General features: G+C 40.7%; 1 pseudogene; it reads right to left on the reverse strand.

Moving 5' to 3' along the window:
• Positions 1-6,082: 6,082 nt before the first annotated feature.
• On the reverse strand, positions 6,083-19,702 carry LOC133800231 (alpha-soluble NSF attachment protein-like; annotated as a pseudogene).
• Between the last annotated feature and the right edge of the window lie 4,569 nt (positions 19,703-24,271).

Raw genomic sequence — 24,271 nt, forward strand, 5'->3', positions numbered from 1 at the left:
TTCATGCACCTCCTTCATGAGTTCCTTAGCTTTTTCTGGTGTAACGCACCTGAGCAGTGGCATTGAATATCCTCTTCGATACATAATACCATCGACCAGTATGTACCTAGCGGCTCGCCTTTGCAGAGTCCTGGCTTTATTTCTATCTGTTGGTAGCGCACCATTTGTCAGATACTCCAAGTAAGGCGCCATCCATGTATCTTCCATTCGAATTTCCATACTGGACTCAGTTGCTTGTATACTTGGCTTGCTTAATCTTTCCACTGGCACAATGTTCAAAGTGTCAGCATCCTTCACGCTCGCAAGTTTAGCTAAGGCGTCTGCATTCGAATTTTGGTCTCGCGGGATTTGCTGGAGGGTGTACTTTGTAAACTAGGCTAGCAAATCCTTCGTTTTATTTAGGTAGGCCATCATCTTTAATCCTCGCGCTTGATATTCTCCTAATATTTGATTTACGACTAGCTGAGAGTCACTGTAAATATCAAGCGTCTTTATGTTCATATCTTTGGCCATTCTCAATCTAGCTAGGAGCGCTTCGTATTCTGCTTCATTGTTTGATGCTGCAAAGTCGAACCTGATTGCGCAGTGAAATCGATGCCCCTCTGGCGTTATCAATATCACTCCTGCTCCAGCGTGGGATTCGTTGGATGAACCGTCCGTGAATAGCTTCCACGAAGGAGTTTTGTCTTGAGGCATGGGCGCTTCAGGCTGTTCATTCTGCTCACTGCCTGGGAGTTCAGTGAACTCCGCGACAAGATCGGCCAAAACTTGTCCTTTGATCGCTGCCCACGGTGAATAAGTTACATCAAACTGCCCTAGTTCAACTGCCCATTTTAACAACCTTCCAGCCGCCTCAGGTTTTTGGAGGACCTGCCGAAGGGGCTGGTCGGTTAGAACTGTGATAGGATGGGCTTGGAAGTAAGGACGCAACTTCCTGGAGGCTAGAATTAAGCAATATGCTAATCTTTCGATTGGCGGATATCTTAATTCCGCACCGATCAACCTTTTGCTGACATAATAGACTGCTTTCTGTACGCCTTCTTCCTCCCGTACTAGTACCGCACTAGCAGCAACTTTGGTAATTGCCAGATAAATATACAAAGTTTCTCCTTCGATTGGTTTTGATAAGATGGGAGGTTGCGCCATATGAGTTTTTAAGGCCTGGAATGCTTGTTCGCAGTCCCCCGTCCATTCAAACTTCTTATTCCCCCTGAGTAGATTGAAGAATGGGACACACTTGTCAGTTGATTTCGAGATAAATCTACTCAGGGCCGCGATCCTCCCAGTTAAACTTTGTACATCCTTAATCCTTTCTGGCGACTTCATGTCGATCAGGGCCCTTATCTTGTTGGGGTTGGCCTCGATTCCTCTTGAATTCACTATAAAACCCAAAAACTTCCCTGATCCAACTCCAAAGGAACACTTGAGGGGATTCAACTTCATCCGGTACTTGTCTAGCACATTAAAGTATTCTTGCAAATCCCTCACATGTCCTTCTGCCTTTTTAGACTTTACCAGCATGTCATCCACATATACCTCCATGTTTACACCGATTAGCTCCTTAAACATATGGTTGACTAGCCGTTGGTAAGTCGCACCTGCGTTTTTCAGCCCGAAGGGCATCACTCTGTAACAGTATAAGCCCGTATCGGTCCGGAAGCTGGTGTGATCCTCGTTAGGGGGATGCATGCTGATCTGGTTGTAGCCTGAATATGCATCCATGAACGAGAGGATCTCATGTCCTGCATTCGCATCGACCAGCTGGTCGATTCTTGGGAGCGGGAAGCAGTCCTTTGGGCAGGCTTTATTGAGGTCCGTAAAATCCACACAGGTCCGCCATTTGCCGTTAGGCTTGGGGACTAGCACCGGATTGGAGACCCACGACGGATAAAATGCTACCCTGATAAACCCGTTCTCCTTGAGCCTTTCGACTTCTTCTTTCAAGGCCCTTGATCTTTCTTTATCGAGCAGCCTTCTCTTTTGTTGCACGGGTGGAAAGGTTTTATCTATGTTTAGGACATGGCTGATTACTGCAGGATCTATTCCAACCATGTCTTTGTGCGTCCAGGCGAAAACCTCCTGGTTCTTTTGCAAGAATTCCACCAGTGCTAGCTTTATAGTAGGCTCTAAGTTTTTCCCAACCTTTACGACTCTGGTTGGGTCTTTTTCGTCGAGTTGGACCTCCTCCAGGTCCTCGACGGGTCCAACATTTTCTTCAAAATCCCCAAAGCGAGGATCCAAATCTCCATCCTCCTTTGGGCAACACCCTATTTGGTGACTCCACCACCGAATTGGGCTTGCGTGCCTATTGCCATCTGCAATCGATCTGGGGTAGTGCTCCTCGATGCCCCACTTTTCGCCTTTGTGATCGAGGCATTGTAGCACTCCCTGGCTTCCCTTTGGTTTCCTAAGACGTGTCCTACCCCCACGACCGTCGGGAATTTCATGGCTAGGTGCCACATAGAGATGACGGCCCGTAGATCAACTAGTATGGGCCTTCCAATAACGGCGTTGTATGCCGAAGGGCAATCGACCACTACAAAAGTCGTGAGTAATGTCCTTGTTGCGGGCGCTGTACCCGTCGTTACTGGAAGCTTGATCATTCCGGCAGGGGCGAGTCCTTCTCCAGAGAAGCCGTATATGGTTTGATTGCAGGGCTCCAAGTCTTTTACGGACAACTTCATGCGCTCCAGTGTTGATTTATACAGGATGTTCACTGAACTTCCTGTATCGACCAGTACCCTTTTTACCATCATATTGGCCATTTGGATGTCCACGACCAGCGGATCGGAATGTGGGAACCGGACGTGTTGGGAATCGCTATCAGAGAAGGTTATCTCACCCTTCTCTGAGTGAGCCTTTTTCTGTGCACGGTCCTCCACAGTCATCATCTCGATGTCTTGGTCGTGACGTAAAGTTCGAGCGTATCGTTCTCTGGCCTTTCCGCTATTTCCCGGGAGGTGCGGGCCTCCACAGATGGTTAAGAGTGTTCCGGCCACGGGGGCAGGCTGTAATGGGGGCGAGCATTGGCGTGTAGACGCCTGCTCGTTGCCACCTGGAGCTTCTCGTTGGGAAGTTCCCGAGGCCCGTACGTATCTTCTCAAGTGTCCTTGTCTAATAAGGAACTCGATTTCGTCTTTTAACTGGTTGCATTCGTTAGTGTCGTGTCCGTAGTCGTTATGGTAACGACAGAACTTGGTGGTGTCTCTTTTCGAAATGTCTTTTCGAATGGGTCCCGGTTTCTTGTAAGGTACACTAGAGCTTGTGGCCTGATAAACCTCTCCCCGAGACTCGACGAGGGTAGTGTAGTTAGTGAACCTAGGTTCATAACGATTACCCTTGGCTCGTTTGTTGTCGGAGGTTGAAGGCTCGTTATACGGCCGTTTCCCACCATTTTTGCCATTACTGTTGCCGTTTCCGTGGCCTTTGTCGTTGCCGTTAGGTTTGGAACCATGGGCGGCTTTGGCAGGTTCGGCGGCCTTCTTACCCTTGTTTGAGGGTTTTCCATCGTCAGCAGTGGCTTCCTCGAGCTTGATGTATCAATCAGCTCGGTCCAGGAACTCCTGGGTTGTTTTAACTCCTTCCTTTCGGAGACTCTTCCAGAGGGGAGAGCAACGTTTTACCCCTGCGGTAATGGCCATCATCTTGCCTTCGTCTCCTACTGTTTTTGCTCCAGCTGCCGCTCGCATAAAGTGCTGGACGTAATCCTTCACTGACTCTCCGTCCTGCTGGCGAATCTCGACCAGCTGGTTTGCTTCGGTTGGGTGCACACGACCCGCATAGAACTGTCCGTAGAACTCCCTTACGAACATTTCCCAAGAAACTATGCTTGCAGGGGGGAACTTAAAGAACCACTCCTGCACCGCTTCAGAAAGTGTTGCAGGAAAGATCCTGCACCGAGCGTCTTCGGACACTTTCTGAATGTCCATCTGAATCTTAAATTTATTCACATGCGAGACTGGGTCCCCATATCCATCAAATTTCGGGAGCGTAGGCATTTTGAACTTGCTGGGTGTTTCAGCGTTAGCTATCCTCTGGACGAAAGGAGTACCCTTTCTCCTGTCGTGGTCGATATAGGAAGTTCTTCCTCCGACCAGCTGCTGCACAGCTTGATTGAGTGCGTCTATCTGGGCTTGCACTGCGGCAGGAATTGCGGTGGCCTCTGTGGCTGGGGGGATGTTCTCGCCGTGCCTTTCTCGACGATCGTTGAGTACATCTCTCAGGTCCTCTTCTCTTCTTCGCTGCTCGCTACCTCCGAGCCGGTTGAAGACATTATTTTGTCTGGGCTGCCCCCCAGCATCTTGTCTATTTGGCTGGTCACCTTGAGGTATTTGGCTCCTGCCTTTACCTCTTTCTCCATTCCTCCCACCAGCATTTCCCTTGCCTGAGTCGGCCTCATTGTACCCATGGCCATCTCTGAACCTTAACTGGCTTTGGTGAGACTGATTGTTCCCTCTATTCCCGTCTCTGGCAGAAACGCCCCGAGCGTTAGAGGGTGGCCTGCGCTGGTCGCGGTGTCCCCGTGCATCGTTATGCCGTGGGGGTCCACGGACCGCAGAGCCTAGCTCCGAGTCTCTCCTGTTACCAGGAGGGTAGTGACCTCTGTTCGCTTGGTTTGGCCTGTCATTCTCATGGCGCCTAGGACTACGAGGCTGACGCTCGGTCCTATTCTGCCTTTGCTGCGGGGGATTACCCCGAGCAGCTTGGGATGGTGGATTTGCCTCAGGGTCCAACGGGACATCATCATGGGGCGTCTGAGGCTGCTCGGGCCTTTGCGGACTTGAAGGCTGAACTGGTGGGCTAGGATTGGGATCCTTCTGGGGTGGACCATTCGTGGGTTGGTCACGCTGCAAGGCAGGTGCGGTCTGATTTCTAGCCAACAGCAAGGCTGCTTCGAGGGCGGCCATGGCTTCAGTCTGGCGGCGATCCACCTCCGCCTGTCTCTCGCTCAATTCCGCACGCTGTCGATCAATCTCCTGCTGTTGCCGCACCATAACTTCTGCGGCAGTCTCTTGATTGGCCCTCAGACTAGCCAATTCTTCCTGCAACGCGCCCAGGGTGCTCTTTAGCGTCGCATCGTCCATTTCTTCCTCTTCAAAATCTAGCTGCGGCTCATCTTCCGTCATGCTTGCAGGGGGAGGAGGAGGTGGTGGGTTCGACGGTGCAGCGGCAGTTGCCTGCCCAGTTTTCCTTCCTGCTTTCGCCATTGGTTTTCTTAACAGCAACAAATCAATCTCTCAATGAATGCACCAGAATGTTGACCCAAGATTTGGCCAACTGACACGGAGTCAAAACGTGATTGATATGGACGGATGTATGGAGAAGAACGCAATGACAAATGTAAAGAAGACACAATAATTTATAGTGGTTCGGCCCCAGGATTTGGTAATGACCTACGTCCACTTAGAATAATATTGATGTAAAATCAGAAGGATGATCAAGGAACCAGGGTTCAATGAGTTTCACCTTCTTCTCAAGAACAATACAAATTTACTTGGAAAATCACTATAGTTTTGAATGACTAAAAAATGAGAGAGGTCCCCTCCTTTGAGCTATCTCTTGCTATTTATAGGCTCAAGGATGGTCATTAAGAGATTTTTACAGATATTCTTCCCTGAATAATCGGGTATCCAGAAGATTGTATGAGATAAATTCGGGATTCATAAAGATCTTCCCATAAATGTTGCCTCGTATGCGGAACTACCAACCAGACTGGTCGCGGGTAAGACAGGCTTGCCCTGCCTCTACTGTGTCTCCTGGTCGATACTCTAGCAGATGCTTCCAGGTATCAGACACGTGTCAAGAGATTATTTGCCACGTCACCAATGCTAATTTATTGGATAACATAACCTAACATATATATACAATTCAAAACAAAAAATTAATCTAAACTAACAATTTTTCATAACTTAATATCATATTAACTATAAAATTAACAAACATACTAATTTAATTTAAAAACTATTTATGTATACAAATTAACTATCATTTCTTATCAATACACTAATAATCAAAAAACAAAAAATATATATATGAAAAATTGGAAACAATACCCAAGAGCTAGAGAAGATATCCAAAGAATCTAATGCAATCTGAAAAAATAAGAAAACAACAAAAAATTTAACAAACATTTATCAATTAATATATTAATCAATCACAAAAAAAAAAGATTACAAACAATACCCAAAGGCTCGGGATGATATCAATGAATTGGGCAAAGGCTCACGATGCTCCAATACAATCTGAAAACAAAAATAAATCAATAAAAAGTTTAACAAACCCATTACAAAAACATACAAAATACACACAAATAATAATAATAAAAAAACTAAATTTAAAATAAATAGCTAGATTATTAGGGTATAAAGGAACTAACCTTAAAAATGGAGGGCCAAAAATGGCATCGGAACTCCTAGGGCGGCGCAGGGCGGCAGAGAAAACACAGAGAAATATCTCTGTGTTTGAGGAAAATTGAAGAAGAACGGCTCTGCCTGGGGGGTCATATTGTTATGACCTTTAGCAAATTGAAATTCCGTTTTTAGTAATTACCAAATTAATTAAACCATGTGAATTAATTAAGGTGCAGAATGGTAATTAAATGTTGAAACATATTTCAGTTTCGGGACAAAATCTGAATTTGTCACGACAGAAACTAAACACAATAAAAAGACAGTGCAAAAACAATAAAGAACACAATGAATTTTTACAAGGTTCAGAAACCCTTTCGGATAACCTAATCCTTGGGGCCACGCCTAGAGAATAAAACCAATCAATAAAGAATCACAAGTACAAAATATTGACTTAAACAAAACAAGACTCCCTCTTGAGATTTGCCACAACTTTATTGTACTTCTCTTCACTAATCTGATTCTGATTGAAACGCTCAACCACTTGAACTCCCTTCAGTGGTCAACGAGTGCTTGCATCCTCCCGACAAAAGGCTTGAAAAATCCTCTCCCGAAGACTATAAAAATTGTGTTTAAATCACAACATGTATTCACTCATGAAAGTGGTATAAACTTACCACAAAAACTAAACATTCATTTTACTACAAGATCACGTGAATACTATGATCTTGAATACAAATAAGGAAATCTAGCAAATATTACAATTCACTACAAACTATGCATCCAATGAGTTCACTTTTTCTCAATGCCTTAGAAGCTTATTTATAGAGTTCATTTCGTGCTCAGAAAGGCTGAGAAAGAATCTCCTAATAAAAGCAAGAATATTTGAAGATATTCTTGATTGATGAAGAATTGTCTTTTTTAGAAGATTCAGATCCGACAGATACGACGTTCGTGGAGACAGTTAATACCTGTGTCAGATCAAATTTCTAAAGATACAAATAATGATTAATTATATCAAAGATTCAGTTTCTTGAAGTTTATTATCTTGAGCTGCACGAAAAATTAAATACAAATATTCCACAAATGATTTCAAGTATGTACGGAATATTTACTTTATATAACTAAGATACAACTTCCCTTTATAATCATATTGTGATAAACTTAAGCTAAATAAGGAATCTTAGTATTCTGAAAATCACAATATTGGGAAAGTGATATTTCGAAAATCACAATAAAGGGAAATTAAAAATTATTTTTTAAATAAAAAGATATTTCTATAAAATATGTCAATTTTAGGATTTACATCGCTATAGATAATAAAACAGTCGTCGTCGAGGTTGAACGCACTGTTTCACTCAAACGGTGAGACTCTATGTCGTTGCTATAGATAAGGGAATAATACACGAATATTTTCATTTTCTGCATGTCTAGTCTACAGCGACGACATGTCGTCGCTATAGCTAGTGAAATTTTGACAGAAAGTTTTGGCAGTCCACTTTCCTCCATTTTTTTGGATCCTATAGCGATGACATGTTGTCGCTATAGACTAAAATTTTAATTGCTCACGTGATTAAATGGGTCTCTATAGCGATGGGGAGTGAAAATTGACAACCAACTTTCGGCAGTCAAGTTCCCTCCGTACCCTATAGCGACAACATGGCGTCGCTATACACAAGATATTTCCCTTTTTTTCTACGAAGACTCTACGACGATGAGTAGTCATCGTCGTAGAGTTAGTTCTCGCCTTTTGCTCCCTCCAAATTCCTGGTACCTGGCGTCTACAAAATCCTCCCGAATCAACCACTGATTTTGAGTGATGGTGGGTGGTAAGGGATCACAAGCTCGGGCCCCCACTGATTCTCTGAAGACTGCGACATCTAACAAGAAAGAAAAATGTGAAGGCCCATCACTTAGAAGGAATGGATGTAATTTTTTTTTTTGAAGACTTGAGTTCGAATGTTTGAGACAAAGGGTTTGAAGAAGGTGAATAAAAATTAGAAAAACTCAAGAATTCAAGACTGAAGGCTTAAAATAAGCAAGGCAACTCGGATGCCCTAACCGAGCTAATACAAGTTTGGGGCATCGAGAGTGTCTACACGCCCGAAGTGGGAAGTTAATTCTAATAAGGGTTATCCCGATTTTCAAGGGAAAGTGGGCAATTACCCAAATAGGTATTGTCATTGAAAAGTGTGCATATAAACCCTATTTCTTAACCCTATTCATTGCCCTACACGATATCCCTACGTAACCTTTTCAAATCTAAAAAAAATACCATTTATGTTACAAATTAGCCTAAAAAACTCCTTTGTAATAAATAAAAGCACCCATTTTTCGATAACTTTTCAAGAACTAAATCAAGAACTAGTGAAAAAAAAGGGGTTATCTATAAACCGCAACAAGAAAAAAGATCATAAAAATTACACATTGGTAGTTGATGGGAGAATTGAAGAGTAGACTGGAAGTATTTGTGTAAAGAAATCCTTGGAAACTCGTTTTGGAAGGGAGATCGAGTGGGACATTGTGGAATTCCTGAAATTTATTTTCTTTTCTTCTTAGATAACATGAAAACTCTTGAGAATATGAAGTGAAAGTGATGACTATGATAAAAGTGGACAATTTTAAATTGATTTGGATTGTAAAAAGGGAATTAAAAGAAATCTAATGGACTGCATTTAATCTCGAAGATTGGCGGCAAAATGTGGAATGGGAAAAGATGTGTGCAGAGAAAGGGTTCTTGAGTATTCTCGATGTCTAATCCCATATTGACACGTGTCCACGCTCGATTGTGATAGGTAAGCACGTTCCCCGAAAGTGAAGTTCAAAAGTGTCCTTCTCATAGGATTCAAACCAACACTTTTGAAAAGGTAAAATGTTACACCCAAAATTTGAGAATAAATAAATAGTCTCAAAATGAAAGCTCGTAAGGTGTAAGCTCAAAGTCAACAAGTATTGACATTATACTTGCACAAATAAACACACAAGTTCTAGTGTCATATCATCAGCACTCGAGCATTAGTTGCAGGCTCGAAGGCAGAAGTCTCCTCCAAAAGGATGAGTTCAAAAGACTAAACGAGAAAGGAGGCGGTGACAAATGGAATGATCAGCTTGAAGCTACGTGATCTCGAAAGCATGTTGAAGTGTGTTCAAGCTCGAAGACATGTTACACATACACACGGAAAAGTTGTTAGAAAATCTCTATTTCTTTGGGATTAGGTAAAACCGTGTATTGAATCACTATTTTTATGGGATCTTTATTTAAATAATGCATTTAAATTGTATTATTATTCAAATATTCATTTGAATATAAATTTGAATATATGTTTTAACTTCCCTAAACTTGTGGGAAAAATATTCTTGTAACCAGGTCTATAAATAGCTTGGATTTGGTCATTTGTACACATGAAAATTTTTGTATTGAGAAACACTCTGTGAAATTTCTCTTTCTCGAAACTTTAACGCAAATATTAATAATAGTGACTCGTGGACGTAGGCAGATTTTAACGGTTGAATCGAATAAAAAATCTCTTTCTTTTCTTTTCTTTCTATGTAATTGTTTAATTACTCTACATAATTAAGTTGACGAAAAACGACGTCAGCAACTCAAACTTTATGTTGATGCTATCCTTATTGACATGAAATTAGTGAAGCATTGCCATTATAGGGGCATCAAGATTCAAGTAGTGTCGCTATAATGAAACTTTAATGCGTTTTATAATAGTAGTTGACAACCATGAAAATTATTTGTCAATGATGAGAACTTGATACGTGGAAAATTTTTGCACTTTTAACAAAAAAGGTTAAAAAAACACTTGACAGACACCGTACACAAATGTAGAATATTGTTAACAATTTGATGTATATAGTGCTCCTTTCCAAGTCCATCATATTATTCGACACAACTACGACGTGTACAACCCAAAAGAGGTGGCTTTCCATCATTGGGCCATTTGTCCAAAAGAAAAATGACTGTGCATTGACTTTTTGGGCAAGTAGCCCAATAAAGAGAAGTCACCTGGTTTGGGCTGAACTCGTCTTTGGACCAGGAGGCTTATTTGTCATATTGTTACTTAATGAATGTCATAGAAGATCCCCAAACACTAGACTAATTTTTTGTTTGTTTTCATTTTCAATACTTCAAAATTTTGAAACTTTCATTTCGCACTTTATCCAATTTTGTTCAACTTAAATTCTCTTGAATATCAAACAAATAATATTGTTGGTGTCCACGAGAAAATGTTAGAAGAGTTTTTTTATAGAAAACCAAGTATTGGTAATGACATAAACATAGGCCAATAGGAGAAACTCTTTTTATCTACCACAATAAAAGACCAAATCATACTAAGGTTGAGAACAATAACAAGGTATCTTTATTCGTTAACTACATTACACACAATAATCATTTGAAGGCTTAAAATCCTATGAAACATTGCAGATGTATAAAACATATGCCAAGGGGACTAATAGTCATATTCATCAAAAGAATAACCAATAGAAAATCAATGAACTAAATAGCTACTACTGAACACTTTACTACTATTATATACAAATCCTTGAGTAGCATTCCCAATCTAAGAGAGATCAATTCAGACCAAGTCATCTTCTTCCAGTTCTTTGGCTTTGAGAGCTTCCTTTACCCTCAGCAGAAGCGTAGTCTTCCACGAATCCTGCATAAGATCTCAGAATATTTGTAATTAGAGAGATCCTAGTAAACTAACATACATTTGGAAGGTCTGTTAATATTCAACAAATCATGATGTTACACAAGCAGTTAAAGCTTTACATGTACAACAAATGGAAGGTGTAGAAATGTGGAAAGAGGAAACCATAGATCTTTTTCGTCTTCAAAAGGTGATATCCCAAAAAAGTAATGATGACTTTTGTTTGTTTATTTTAAGTTGTAGAAAAGAAAAATAAAATAGTTCCCAAATACATAGAGCACAAGAGAAGAAAACTATCTTCCTTGTGTATCTTAAAATATTCATTTGAGCTCCACTTTAAAATATATACCTATATATATGTATCCTGACTTTCATATTTAACAAGAAAAAATAACATGGTGTGATTTTATTAGATTAAGGTTGTGAAGGTAAAAGTTCAGAACAGAAAGAGATATACCAGTGGGGTAATGCTACTAAATTCCTTAACAGCAACGGTGAATTTTGCAACATTTTCCACATCAATTGCAGAAGCTAAATCCTGAGATGCGGAACAACACTACTGTTCAATAACTATTATTATACAATAAGACAATGATCATAAGTTCAAGTAAGACTTTTGATAAGTATATTTTAGTTCCTAACCACCTAACTTGCATCTATCTAATAAAGAAATATACATGCATCTAACTTTTAACAAAAAACTTTATAGCCCACATGTACACTGAATGTTACTCCTAAGATTTACAGTGAATGTTACTCCTAACCACTTACAGCTAAGAGTTTGTACTCCCGAGTTCTAGAGAAAGTGGGACCCAAATCCTACACAACCAATTGAGCCTCTGTAATGATATAGCTCCAATGCATTTGTTATGGCAACAATGTCTCCTTTACATAGCTGGCAAAGTTATTGTTAAGTGATATCTGAGCTACCTCTAATGTCCTCTAATGTCATACTTCAGCAAGTTATTGTTAAGTGAATCTGAGCTACCTCTTCATATATCTTGATTGCCTTCAGATATTTGATGATGAAAAAAATTGCTTAGCTCTGACTAAACACCCTATTGTGCAAGACTTTTGTCTTTAAGGAACCTCATGTTATGGAATCTTAAGTTGATATTGGACCACACCAGAAAGATTCCAATGCAAGTAAAATCCATACTACAAGAACGAGTAACCTTTGTGTATGAAAACCAAGTACAATTTTTATAGATTACTTTCAAACCAATATAGAAGAAAAAGGAAGAGAAGACATGACATCTATTGTGCTTTGGATTTATTTTTAATATATTATATGTATGTGTATAACGATGCCTTGCATGTATGTGTATTTAGCATGGTTTCAAATGTACACATACCTTATTATATTCAATATCCATAAAGATTTTACATGATTTAAGAGAATAGTATAGGTCACAACATAATGCTCAATTTGGGCAAAAAACTGTGCAACTTTAAACTTGCACTAGTTTGCAGAAGTTGCTCCTCCTCCAATTTCAAAAAATTTGGCAGCCCGTTCAAAAGATATCATAGCATTTTTATTGTCTTGCTCAAGGTCATACAACTCACCAATCTCCTAAATTTCAATAAAAAAATTGTCAGTTATAAAACATAAGGACATCATATGCTGCAAGCACAAAGGAATAAACAAATAATGAAAACTTACAAGATTTTAGTGAATAATTAAGTTGAGAAATCCATGATAGATAAAACAAATTAAATTTGATATGAAATTAAAAGGAAGAGAAAAGAAAAAAGGAATTACCTTGCAATATCTAGCAGCCATATTATCTTTGCCATTGCCCATGAAAATGTTCACAGCATTATCTAAGAATGAGATAGCAACTGCAACTACCCATTACCAATGTGAGATTGTTAGCAACAACTTAACCTTAAATATAAAAAATCTTTGAGCAGAATGAAAATGGCGAAGTGACACCCCTTTGTTTTATAATACCAAACAACATTCATCATTTTATTTTTACCAAAGGGTTCATTTATAAATACAGATAGAAATCTCAATACATTACCCAGATTGATATACACCCAAGTACAAATTTCCTTTTTCTTATAAAAAAATTAAGTTATTATTCCAAAATATTTGTCAAGCAAAAGCTTAGTTAGGTCCAGGGGAATTGAAACATGGAAATATATTATTTTTTAAAGGAAACGTATTTTATATATATATATATATATATATGCAAATGTTTATGTAGAAAAGGCAGTATAAGACTGACCTTTAGTTGAAGTCTTCTTATAGCATTTTGAAGCCTCTATAAAATGTAGTGATTGCCTCATGCTTGCTATCTGCCTAAAAAAACAGCATAAAATATATACAAAATCAAAATTAATAAATAGCATAGTTGTTGACGTTGTTTTTTATCAACTTAAATAGGAGAGCAATTAAACAAAAAGATATTGGAGGAAATGAACAAAGATGAACACAAGAGGATTTTTACGTGGTTCAGCAGTTAAATCTACCTAGTCCACAAGTCTATGTTATTAGAACTTGAGAGTTTTCTGAAAACTTTTTAGAGAATAGTTACCCAGAGTTTTCTCTCAAGAAATCAGAAATCGATCATTTACAAATGGAGTCTCCTTCTCTATTTATAGAGGAGGTTGCAGAATTCATTCCCACATATCTCGGGAAGATATTCTGCGAGTCAATTAATATAATGCTATTTAATGCATAACGTCCCATGAAACGTGGGTTCGGATAACAGATTGAATAATATCCCTTAAACATTGGGATTGCACAACAATAAATATGTTCATATATAACTGATTAACTCAGATACGAGATTCACCAAATCTCCGAGACTAGTAGTCGATCACGAGCTTGTCGCCTAACTTCGCCTATGCTCGGAGCAAGCAGACATTGACGATATCGCCACATTCGAACTCGTCCGCTTCGAGCTCGAACTAGTCCAGAAGGCAAGGGATGGTTCAGGGATACATCCGAGTGTCACACCAGGCTATTTGTGAGCTCAAAGCACTTTTGAGGTTACAAATAAAGAGCCAAGATTTCAGGATCACAATCTCATGCTCAAAATCTGGGTGTAACATTTTGCCCCCTCAAAAGTATCAGTTCAAATCCTATGAGAAGGAAACTTTTGAACTGCCCTTCTTGGAAATTGTACCATCAATTGTTCTCGGATGTGGACACGCATCAGCTAGGGGTTGATTAATCAGAGTACTTGAGTGCCTTGGTATCATGCCCACGTCCATTCGTCTGTCAACTTTATGACGCCATCCTTTCATTTGTTCTTGACCGTCGGATCGGATACAAAATCTGGCTAATGGTTCAGATAAGCCCGACCTTTGGCCTCCTTTTGGGATTTATATATATATATATATTTCCTCTCATCTCTTCTCCTTCTTCACTTTCTCTTTCAAACTTTCAGAGAGAAAAAAGAAAAACTAGAACCCAAATATCATCTTGCCCTTGCATGTTCTCCAATTCGAGAAAACAAAAATCTCTTGACGTCTATGACTCCGTGAAGGCTTTCCTGCAACCACTTCTTCAATTGTCAATTTCTCTGTATCCACCAGCTACATTGTGTAAGTTTCTGATCCTTATTCACCTGTTTTTTCTTTTTACATGTTTCTTTTGTAAAAATGGCATTCCTGGTTTCTACCAGATTTATAAGGTCTCGCTTTTGCATTAAGCAAGTTTTCTGATTTGAGTAATTTTGTCATGTTTAGAATCAAGGTTTTAACTGAAAAATTTAAGGTAGATATGTGTAAAAATGGAGCTTTTCTGGTAATGGGGGGTTTCGTGTAGCTTAAGAAATAGGATTTTGGAATTAGGGTTTTTAAACTGCACGTTTCTCAAAAATATCATCTTTTTGAGTAACCGCCAACTCTTTCCCTAAAAATTTGGGATTCTCGAAAATGAATCCACCTTCCCCCCTTCACGTCGAATACACACTCGGGCTTGACTCTTTTAATAGCTCAGGTTTCTTCCGAACCTGATCTCGCTCTTTTGATCGAGCTTATTCCATGGTCTCGAGCATTCGAGCTCGAACCATCTTAACTTTTATCCTTGATTTCTTGTGTGCCTGGCCCTCACCCTTTTTTCGTTCTTGCTAGATGTTGCAGAATTTGGAAAAACGGTGGGGGTCAGTACTCGTGATTCCTTATTCACCGACAACTCCTAGTCAGAGTCTCCCTTTATTTGGAATCAGCGGCTGATTCGTGAGCATGAATTGAGGTGTGAGCAAGAGGATACTCGAGCTCACTTTCGACACCAAATCGACGAGGTCGAAGAGAGAAAGAGGAAAAAACTTAGAGTCGCAATTTATCCAGACCCGGACCCCGAGCCCAGACCAATTCCTCTTGACCCTACGCTTAAAGTAACGGTCGCTTTCAAACCGGGCGAACTCAATTTCTCACTGATGGAAGAATCAACAAATTATCCATCCACCTCGCAGCCGACCGCCATTCCCACCTCGAGGGGAGAGTTTTTCGAGGCAGAGCATTATTGGAGCTCGGTTTCTTCATTGGGACAGATCTCCAACATCCTAGCTCGCCATGACCTAGGATTGTCCAGCTCGCTGAGGTGTCAAGCTCTGACCTCCGACCTCCAATGAACGAAGTTGTTACGCCCTGGGAGACGGCCGCCCTGACAATAAATTGAAGCTCGCGGCCTGGAGTCATGAGCACATGAAGGCAGGGGCTCTATTGCCCTTGAAGTCTTTTTTTAAGGACTTTCTGGACTTTGTTGGGCTCGCACCCTTTCAACTCCAGACCAACTCATACAGGGTCTTGTCAGCCCTGAGGTCGCTGTACCACGAGCTGAAGTGGGAAGGACCTTTGCCAAGGGAGATTTTATATCTCTTTTGTCTGGAAAGCAACCCCTCCAGAGCTCAGGGAGGAGATGGCTTCTACTACCTGTCGAGCTACCCTAGGGAGAAGAAGATCTTCGAGGACATACCCAACCATCCTCCTAACTTCAAGCAGGCGTTCTTTTGGACAGACGACCTGGCTTCCTCTAAATATTATTCATTTAGACGAATCCATAAGTTTACGATCCTTTTTCATTTCGTGCTCGATTTTTGCTTAGGCTCGAATTACTCATAATGTTCCATTCTTCAGCCAAATATCATCATCTTACCCCTACAGACGCAATGAAGGAGCACAAAGATCTTTGCTCCAGCTTCCATATAGCAGGCGCTCCCTGTCTTATCATCTTCATGAAGATAAGCTTCGAGCCTGCGGTCTCTTGGAGTGGGACCAATCAACAGATGTCACCACCTACAAGAAGTATACCAAGTGGGAGTTTGTGCCTCTCCCAACCGACAAGCTTCCTCTAAGGCGAAGCTCTAAGGCACAATCCCCAGCTCGCCGTCGCAGGAGTCCATGCTCGGGGAATGACGCCAACGATGAGGCCTCGAGCTCGAGTGACAGAGGTAAGGTCATTCTCAGCTCGGCCTTGTGGTCTCCTTCCCTCCTTAAGCATAAACCTGACACCCTGATCTTATGCCCAGATGATAGGGACAACTTTTATGTATGGGCTTGGGTAGATGATAGGGTCCATAGGTTTGATAGCTGGCTAGGAAAATACGACACAATGTACAGTCTGAATGAGGTTTGAGTTGGAATAGTCGTCCAATATGGGACAAACGACTATAGGGACCTTTCGAGGTTGACTTCCACGTATAGGGAAGGAACTCCCCCAGCCTCCTCTGAAGATAGGGGAATTACTTGGTCGCCGAGCATGAGCTTGGGGGAGAGTTCCAGTTAGGTTCCTTGTCACTTGTCTTTAATTCTTTTAACTGTCTGTTTTATGCTAATTTTAGCATTTTGGGATCTTTTTCTAATGTGATTTGATCATGCAGGTACTATGGATTCCAACCTCGAGAATATGCTCGCCAGTGGTGAGGGGGCCAAGCAAAGCAAGCGCCCGAGAGCCTCGAATAAGTCTGGAAAGCCTGCTAAGGTCCCTAAACAGACCGAGAAGACTCCTCCCCCAGCTCCTATTGTTCTGAGCTCAGTAGCGACCTTTTCTCCCCAGGTTGACATTCCTGCAGTGGATGCCCCTCCTTTGCTTCCTGTTGTCCAGATTCTCCCGACGGCCGGATCAATTCTAAAAAAAGCAGCTTCCACTCGGGAGTGCCTGTTGTTGATTTCTACTCATGTTGATGAGTATGTTATTGACAACGCTGCCGGGACTCACAGAGCCACTCCGGACGAGCATGGCACCGATGGCGTGCTCGGTTGTAGCGAGATATAGGTACAAGATTTCTTCTGTGATAGGATTCGACAAGATGAGAGGTTCCACGAGGTGTTTCTTTAGCTCTTGAAATTCAAGCTCGCATTCCTCTGTCCACTCGAACTTTTTGCCCCCTCTCAAAAGGTTGAAAAATGGAAGATAGCGGTCTGTAGATTTCGAGATGAATCTACTCAATGCCGCCATCCGTCCAGTTAAGCTCTAGACATCTTTATGCTTTCGAGGTGAGGGCATGTCAATTAGAGCCTGGATCTTGTCAGGATTAACCTTTATTCCTTGCGCGTTTACTATGAAGCCCAAGAACTTTCCCGACGACACTCCAAAATAGCATTTTTGTGGGTTGAGTTTCATGTTGTATTTCCGTAACACGGCGAAGCATTCTTCAAGGTCGTCCACATGGTTATTGTTATGTTTAGATTTGACTAACATATCGTCAACATATACTTCCATGTTGTTACCTATCTGTTCGGAGAAAATCCTGTTTACAAGCCTCTGGTACGTCGCTTCAGCATTTTTGAGCCCGAAAGGCATGACATTGTAACAATACATCCCTTTATCTGTTACAAAACTCGTATGCTCTTGCTCTGGTGCATGCATGGTGATCTAGTTACATCCAGAGTAGGCGTCCATGAATGACATAAGACTGTGTCCAACTGTGGCATCTACGAGCTAATCGATCCGAGGTAGGGGAAAGCAATCCTTAGGGCATGCCTTGTTGAGATCGGAATAGTCGATGCAAGTTCGTCATGTTCCATTAGGTTTCAGAACCAACACTGGGTTGGCGACCCAACCAGGGTAGAATGCATCTCGTATAAATCTGTTCGCCTTTAACCTGTCGACTTCTTCCTTCAAGGCTTTCTTTCTATCATCGTCCAGGAGTCTTCGTTTTTTCTGCTTCGGGGGGAAGCTCTTGTCGATGTTAAGTGCATGGCTTATTACATTCGGACATATCCTTACCATATCCGAATGTGACCATGCGAAAACATCCTGGTTCTCCCTAAAAAAGAAAATTAATTTCTACTTTGTCTTTTCTGAAAGGTTTTTCCTTACCTTCACAGTTTTTGGGGGATCGACTTCTTCGAGCTCCTCTAGAGGCTCGAGGTCAGCCCTTTCTTCTATTCTTGGATCGATCTCTTCATCTATTTCGAAGATCGTCCCATCCTTATCTTGGATCACAACGAGTGTTTGTGCACTTGTATGATTTTTCCCTCTAACCGAAATGTTGTAGCATTCCCTCCCTGCGAGCTGGTCCCCTTTTAGAGTCCCGATGCCACTAGAAGTCGGGAAATTGATGGCCAGATGCCTAACGGATGAAACTGCCCCCAGACCTACTAGGGCAGGTCTCCCGAGCAGCACGTTATAGGCCGAATATCCACCACTACGAACCCCATCATCTTGGTTATCGAGACTGGGTAGTCTCCCAATGTTACAAGGAGTTCGATGGATCCCATACAGGCAATCCCTTCTCCTGAAAAGCCGTACAATGTAGTTGCACAGGCTTTTAGGTTGCGAAGTGCGAGTCCTATCTTTTCTAAAGTGGCTTTGTAGAGGATGTTTACCGAGCTCTCGTTATCAATCAGGACTCGGTGTACCCTCTTGTTCGCGAGCTGAAGGGTGATGACCAGCGGGTCATTATGAGGGAACTGTACATGAGATGTGTCATCCTCGGTAAAAGTTATGGGTTGAGATTTAACCCTTTGTTGTTTCAGAGCTCTGGGTTCGGGTTCGTAGGGAGACCCGTCACCAGTTTTTAGCTCGTTCACGTATCTTTTCTGGGCAATCCTGCCCGACCCTGCAATATGGGGTCCCCCTGAGATGGTCATGACATCTTCTCCATCTATCAGAGGGGGTCGTTCATCTTCCCTTGCTCGGGAGTTGCTGTTCTAGGCAAGTGGTGCAGCTGCTGCCCTTTGGCTGGTGGAAGCCTAATTGGGGTTCTGATTTCTTACACATTGCCTGAAATATCCTCTCGAGATCAGACCTTTGATCTCATATTTTAATTTCTTGCATTCATCGGTTGTATGTCCGATATCTCTATGAAATCTGCAGTATTTTTTGGAGTCTCTTTTTGCCTTTTGGTTTCTCATGGGATTAGGTCGCCTGAAAGGGACCTGGTTTTCATTAGCCAAGTAGATATTCTCCCGAGACTCATTGAGCTCAGTATACACCTTGTATACGAAGAAGTATATTTCCCCTTTCTTCTTCTTTCCCCCATCTGCCTTGGGATTATTCCCTTCATTTTTCTTTCTTTTAGAAGGGTTGTCCCCAGGGGGTTTTGAAGTCGTAGGGTCCGCCGAGGTTGAGGCAGAGTTTGTGTTTGTTGTTGTAGTTATGGGCTGAGAGGTCATATTCAATATTGACCTCGCCTCTTCTACATTAACAAACCTCTGAGCTTGTCGATTGAACTCAGTTAAGGACCTTACAGGCTTTCTTTGCATATCTTCCCAAAGAGGACTTCCAGACATTACTCTAGCTCGGACAGCCATTAAATGGCCACTGTCGTCGACGTCACGAGCTCGAGCGACTTCCAAGTTAAACCTTGTGAGATAACTTTTCAGTGACTCATTTGGCTGCTGTCAGACATTGGTCAAGGTAGATGCCTCGGGCCTAATGCCGATCATGGCCTTGAATTGTTTCTTGAAATCTCTTGATGATTGATCCCAGGAAGCAATTGAATGTCTTCTATATTTTTCAAACTAGTTTTTTGCTGGTCCCATGAGAGAGGCTGGGAACAGCATGCACCTAAGCTCGTAGCCCACATTACTTGCTCGCATGATTGTGTTGAACGTACTTAAATGACTGTATGGATCCAAATTTCCATTGAATGGAAGAACATGAGGAATTTTGAATCCTTGAGGAAACAAGGTGCTAGAGATATGCGGGGCAAAGGGCTCGAGTTCTTCATTGAACTCCTCGTCCCGTTCCCGGCTACGTTCATTCTGCAAGAGCCTGAATGCTCTTTCCAACTGTTCGATCCTTTCTTGGACTGGATCTACGGGAGGTCTAGCCTGAATCAGGGGGAACAAGTTATTGTTGATTACAACTCCAGTTCCATGCCTCGGCGCGGGGTGCTTGCGCCCGTTGAGATGATCTGTCATATCTTGATTCGGGGGATTATCACGCCCCCGATTGTGATTTAGATGCGCCCTTAAATCTGGGTTATCTCCTCGATTTCCAGCATTCCTAGGCTCTGGGTTGTATATACTCACAGACCTAGTGTCACCCGAGCCTTCGTTGACATGGCTCGTTGCATGATTATTTCGAGATGGGTTTTCTGTTAGCCTCCTTGTCTCAATAGTTTGAGATTGAGACACTTGGCTTCTCGCAGGATGGGGATCCCTACGCTCCCTAGTAGTTCCATTATTCCCATGTTTTTGCCCAACTCGCCTTTCCCTGTCGCGATGGGCCGATTGCGTATCTCTCCGAATGGGCGAGGGATGCCTTATTGGCGATGATGGATGCCTTATTGGAGAAGGTGGCTGCCATCCATTACGGGGCCTAGAAGGCCCCGAATTTTCTCGATCAGGTTCTGCAACATTCTGCGCGGTACCAGGATTTTGGGTCCGAGCCTCTGAGGGGGCTCGGTTATTCCCTACTCTGGCTGATGCCTCCGCAGTTGGGTTGGCAGGGCCTTCAGCCCAGTTACCTCTCCGGGGTCTCGGCGGAGCAGGCAGCTACGCTGGTGGTGGAGGTTGCTTTGCTCTTCGGGTGGTTGCGTTTTTGCATGGTCGTCCCCGAGGCCTACGCGGTGGGACGTGAACGTCTCGTGGAGGCGGAGCCTGGGCATCTTGCAAAGGTGGGGCCTGAGCCGCCTGCGCTTCAGCAGCTAGTCTGGCTAGCTCTTCGTTGCGTTTCTTAGCTTCTACCAACTACTTATGCAATTGAAGATTTTCGAGTTCCACAATTGGGACATACCTTTCGGAATTGTAGTACATGTCCTCGTCGTCCCTGGGGGCAGATGGTCCCTGAGAGTTGGAGGAACCACTCCTCTCATCGGGATCAGAATTCACCATAGGCTGCTTTCCAGGGCGTTGGGGGTACTCAGCTTCATCTAGGATCTCCTCGAATATTGGGATCATTTGCAGCCATTGCTAATTCGAGAGGCTTTCTGACTAAACAGATTCACTCACTGTTTAATGGCTCTCAATGAAAGCACCAAACTGTTGACACCATTTTTCGTCAACTTAAATAGGAGTGCAATTAAACAAAAAGATATTGGAGGAAATGAACAAAGATGAACACAAGAGGATTTTTACGTGGTTCAGTAGTTAAATCTTCCTAGTCCACAAGTCTATGTTATTAGAACTTGAGAGTTTTCTGGAAACTTTTCAGAGAATAGTTGCCCAGAGTTTTCTCTCAAGAAATCAGAAATCGATCCTTTACAAATGGAGTCTCATTCTCTATTTATAGAGGAGGATGCAGAATTCATTCTCACATATCTCGGGAAGATATTCTGCGAATCAATTAATATAATTCTATTTAATGCATTATTCCCTACATACACGGAAACGTCCCATGAAACGTTGGGTTGGATAACAGATTGAATAATATCCCTTAAACATTGGGATTGCGCAGCAATAAATATGTTCATATATAACTGATTAACTCAGATATGGGATTCATCAAATCTCCGAGACTAGCCGTCGATCACAAGCTTCTCGCCTAACTTCGCCTATGCTCGGAGGAAGCAGACATTGACGATATAGCCACATTCGAACTCATTCGCTTCGAGCTCGAACCAGTCCAGAAGGCAAGGGATGGTTCAGGGATACATGCGAGTGTCACACCAGGCTATTTGCGAGCTCAGAGAACTTTCGAGGTTACACATAACGAGCCAAGATTTCAGGATCACAATCTCATGCTCGAAATCTGGGTGTAACATTGACGACCCTACAGCGATGACATGTCGTCACTATAGCGTATTTATTTTAATAAATTAAAAAATATATTTTTTCTTGGATTTCAACTACATACAGCGACGAATTTAGCGTCGTCGCAATAGATGTCATCACTGTAGAGTCCTTTTCTTGTAGTGGAGTGTGCTATATTTTAATACTGCATCACTAATTTAACATTCCATTAGAGATGCTTAAATGATGAATAATAGCTAAGGTGTTTAGGTAAGCTACAATAAAAGCACGCTCATTAGGTGAGGCAAAACACAGCTGTCTCTAAAATATAGAGGGAAAATGGTGAAAGTAGTCTTCCAATGGGTGAGGTAAGCTTGAGCTATTTTATATAAATATATATATATTTATCTAAATTAATAGCGCTTCTCCATATGTAGAGAAATATTATTCATTGAGTTATAAATATTTTACTAATTTTAAAAAAAAAGTTTTCTACATATATGTGTGTGATACTATTATATTTGATTATTTTATTTTTTTTAAATGAATAAAATATACTAAACAATAGAATATTTAAACGATGAAGAGATGTATGGTGTAATGTAAAAGTTTGAGCTAAAATGGATAAAAGTGTGATTTGGTGAGGTATTTTAAGGATATAGTAAAACACCCATTAGAAGTCCTATGAAGATATATATATTTCTCCGCATTTAGCTACATGCTATTAATCTTTTAAACTTATTTAATAATTTTTTTCCTTCTCTCCTTCTCTCCTTCTTTCCCTCTCATCTTCTTTTATTTAAATAAATAAATAATATCTAAAAATATAATATTTATATATTATAAATAAAAAATAGAAATTATGATATATGATGTAATATAAAAATTTGAGATAAAGTATAAAAAATAGAATTTTATTGTGAGTGGTCAACACCCTCAATGGATGAGATAAAATAGCTCCTTTAAAAATTTGAAAAAATAAGGAAAAGAACATACTCCAATGAGTGAGCTAAAATACATATCTATTATACCTCCCATAAATCATTCTCCACATGTAGAGAAAGTTCAACTCATCTTGAAAAATATTTTATTATTTATTCTTTCTTTTTCTCTCTATTTTAATTATATTTTATTCTTTTTTATTTCTTTCTCTCCCTTTTTCTATTATTTTAATTAATAAAAAATAATATTTGACTGATGTGGATAAAATATAGAAAAAAAGTAAAAAAATTCATCTATGGAGAAATGTAAAATAAAAAAATAAAAAAAGTAGAGTTTTAGTAATGTATTTGAGAGGAATAAATAGAGCATTTATTGTAAGTAATCTAGAACTTCTCTACAGGTAAAGAAGCAATATACCTTAGCTAAAATATGTATGTAGTTTAAGCTCATGGGGGTGTCTTTTTCGCATTTCTTAGCTATATTTTGCATATGTAGCTATTTTACTTCATCTTTTGGGATTGCTTTATGAATTGTGTTCAAATAAATCACCACTTTTGATTTAATCTTTTGAAAATATGAGATTAATTAGTCCAAGGAGTAACAGAGTCGGTCGCAGAGTTATTAGGGGAGGAATAGTACTTCATAATAATATTATTATTGTTTGGTCCTTTGTATTTTCAGTCTTAGTCAAACTAGAAAAATATTATTATTTTAGAAAAAAAAGTACAAGAAAATATATTGAAAAAATAAATAAAAATACTATTGATTATAACTCTTAAAATTAAATCGAACTTGTGGTAAGGAAAGAAGAAGGTTGTTGGATTATTACAATGACTGCATCTATTGTCTTTTCGTCATAGGTCGAAGTTGTCTGCAGTAGTTTAATTCAAACAACTCTCATTAGTAATATGATGTAAAAGTGATGAAACAAGAAATATATATATATATATATATTATTACAAATTGAGAAGGAAAACCGTTTAGGAGTAGGATTAGAATATCTACTTAAAATCAGTTAGTTATAAATGGAGTAATTTTTTCTTATATATAAGTGCATTATGTTTTCTATATTTTTATGTGAGACTTTATGTCTAATACACACTCTTGCGTTTAGACTCGAAAGTCAGAATATAATATAAAACTTTAGACATAATATCACTTTAATGTAATATTTGACGCAATTTCACAAGGTGGTCTCAAGAAATTTGTAGAAATATATATGAACAGTACAAAGTTAGTATG

Source organism: Humulus lupulus, chromosome 9 (assembly GCF_963169125.1).
Source record: "Humulus lupulus chromosome 9, drHumLupu1.1, whole genome shotgun sequence".
NCBI classification, from domain to species: domain Eukaryota; kingdom Viridiplantae; phylum Streptophyta; class Magnoliopsida; order Rosales; family Cannabaceae; genus Humulus; species Humulus lupulus.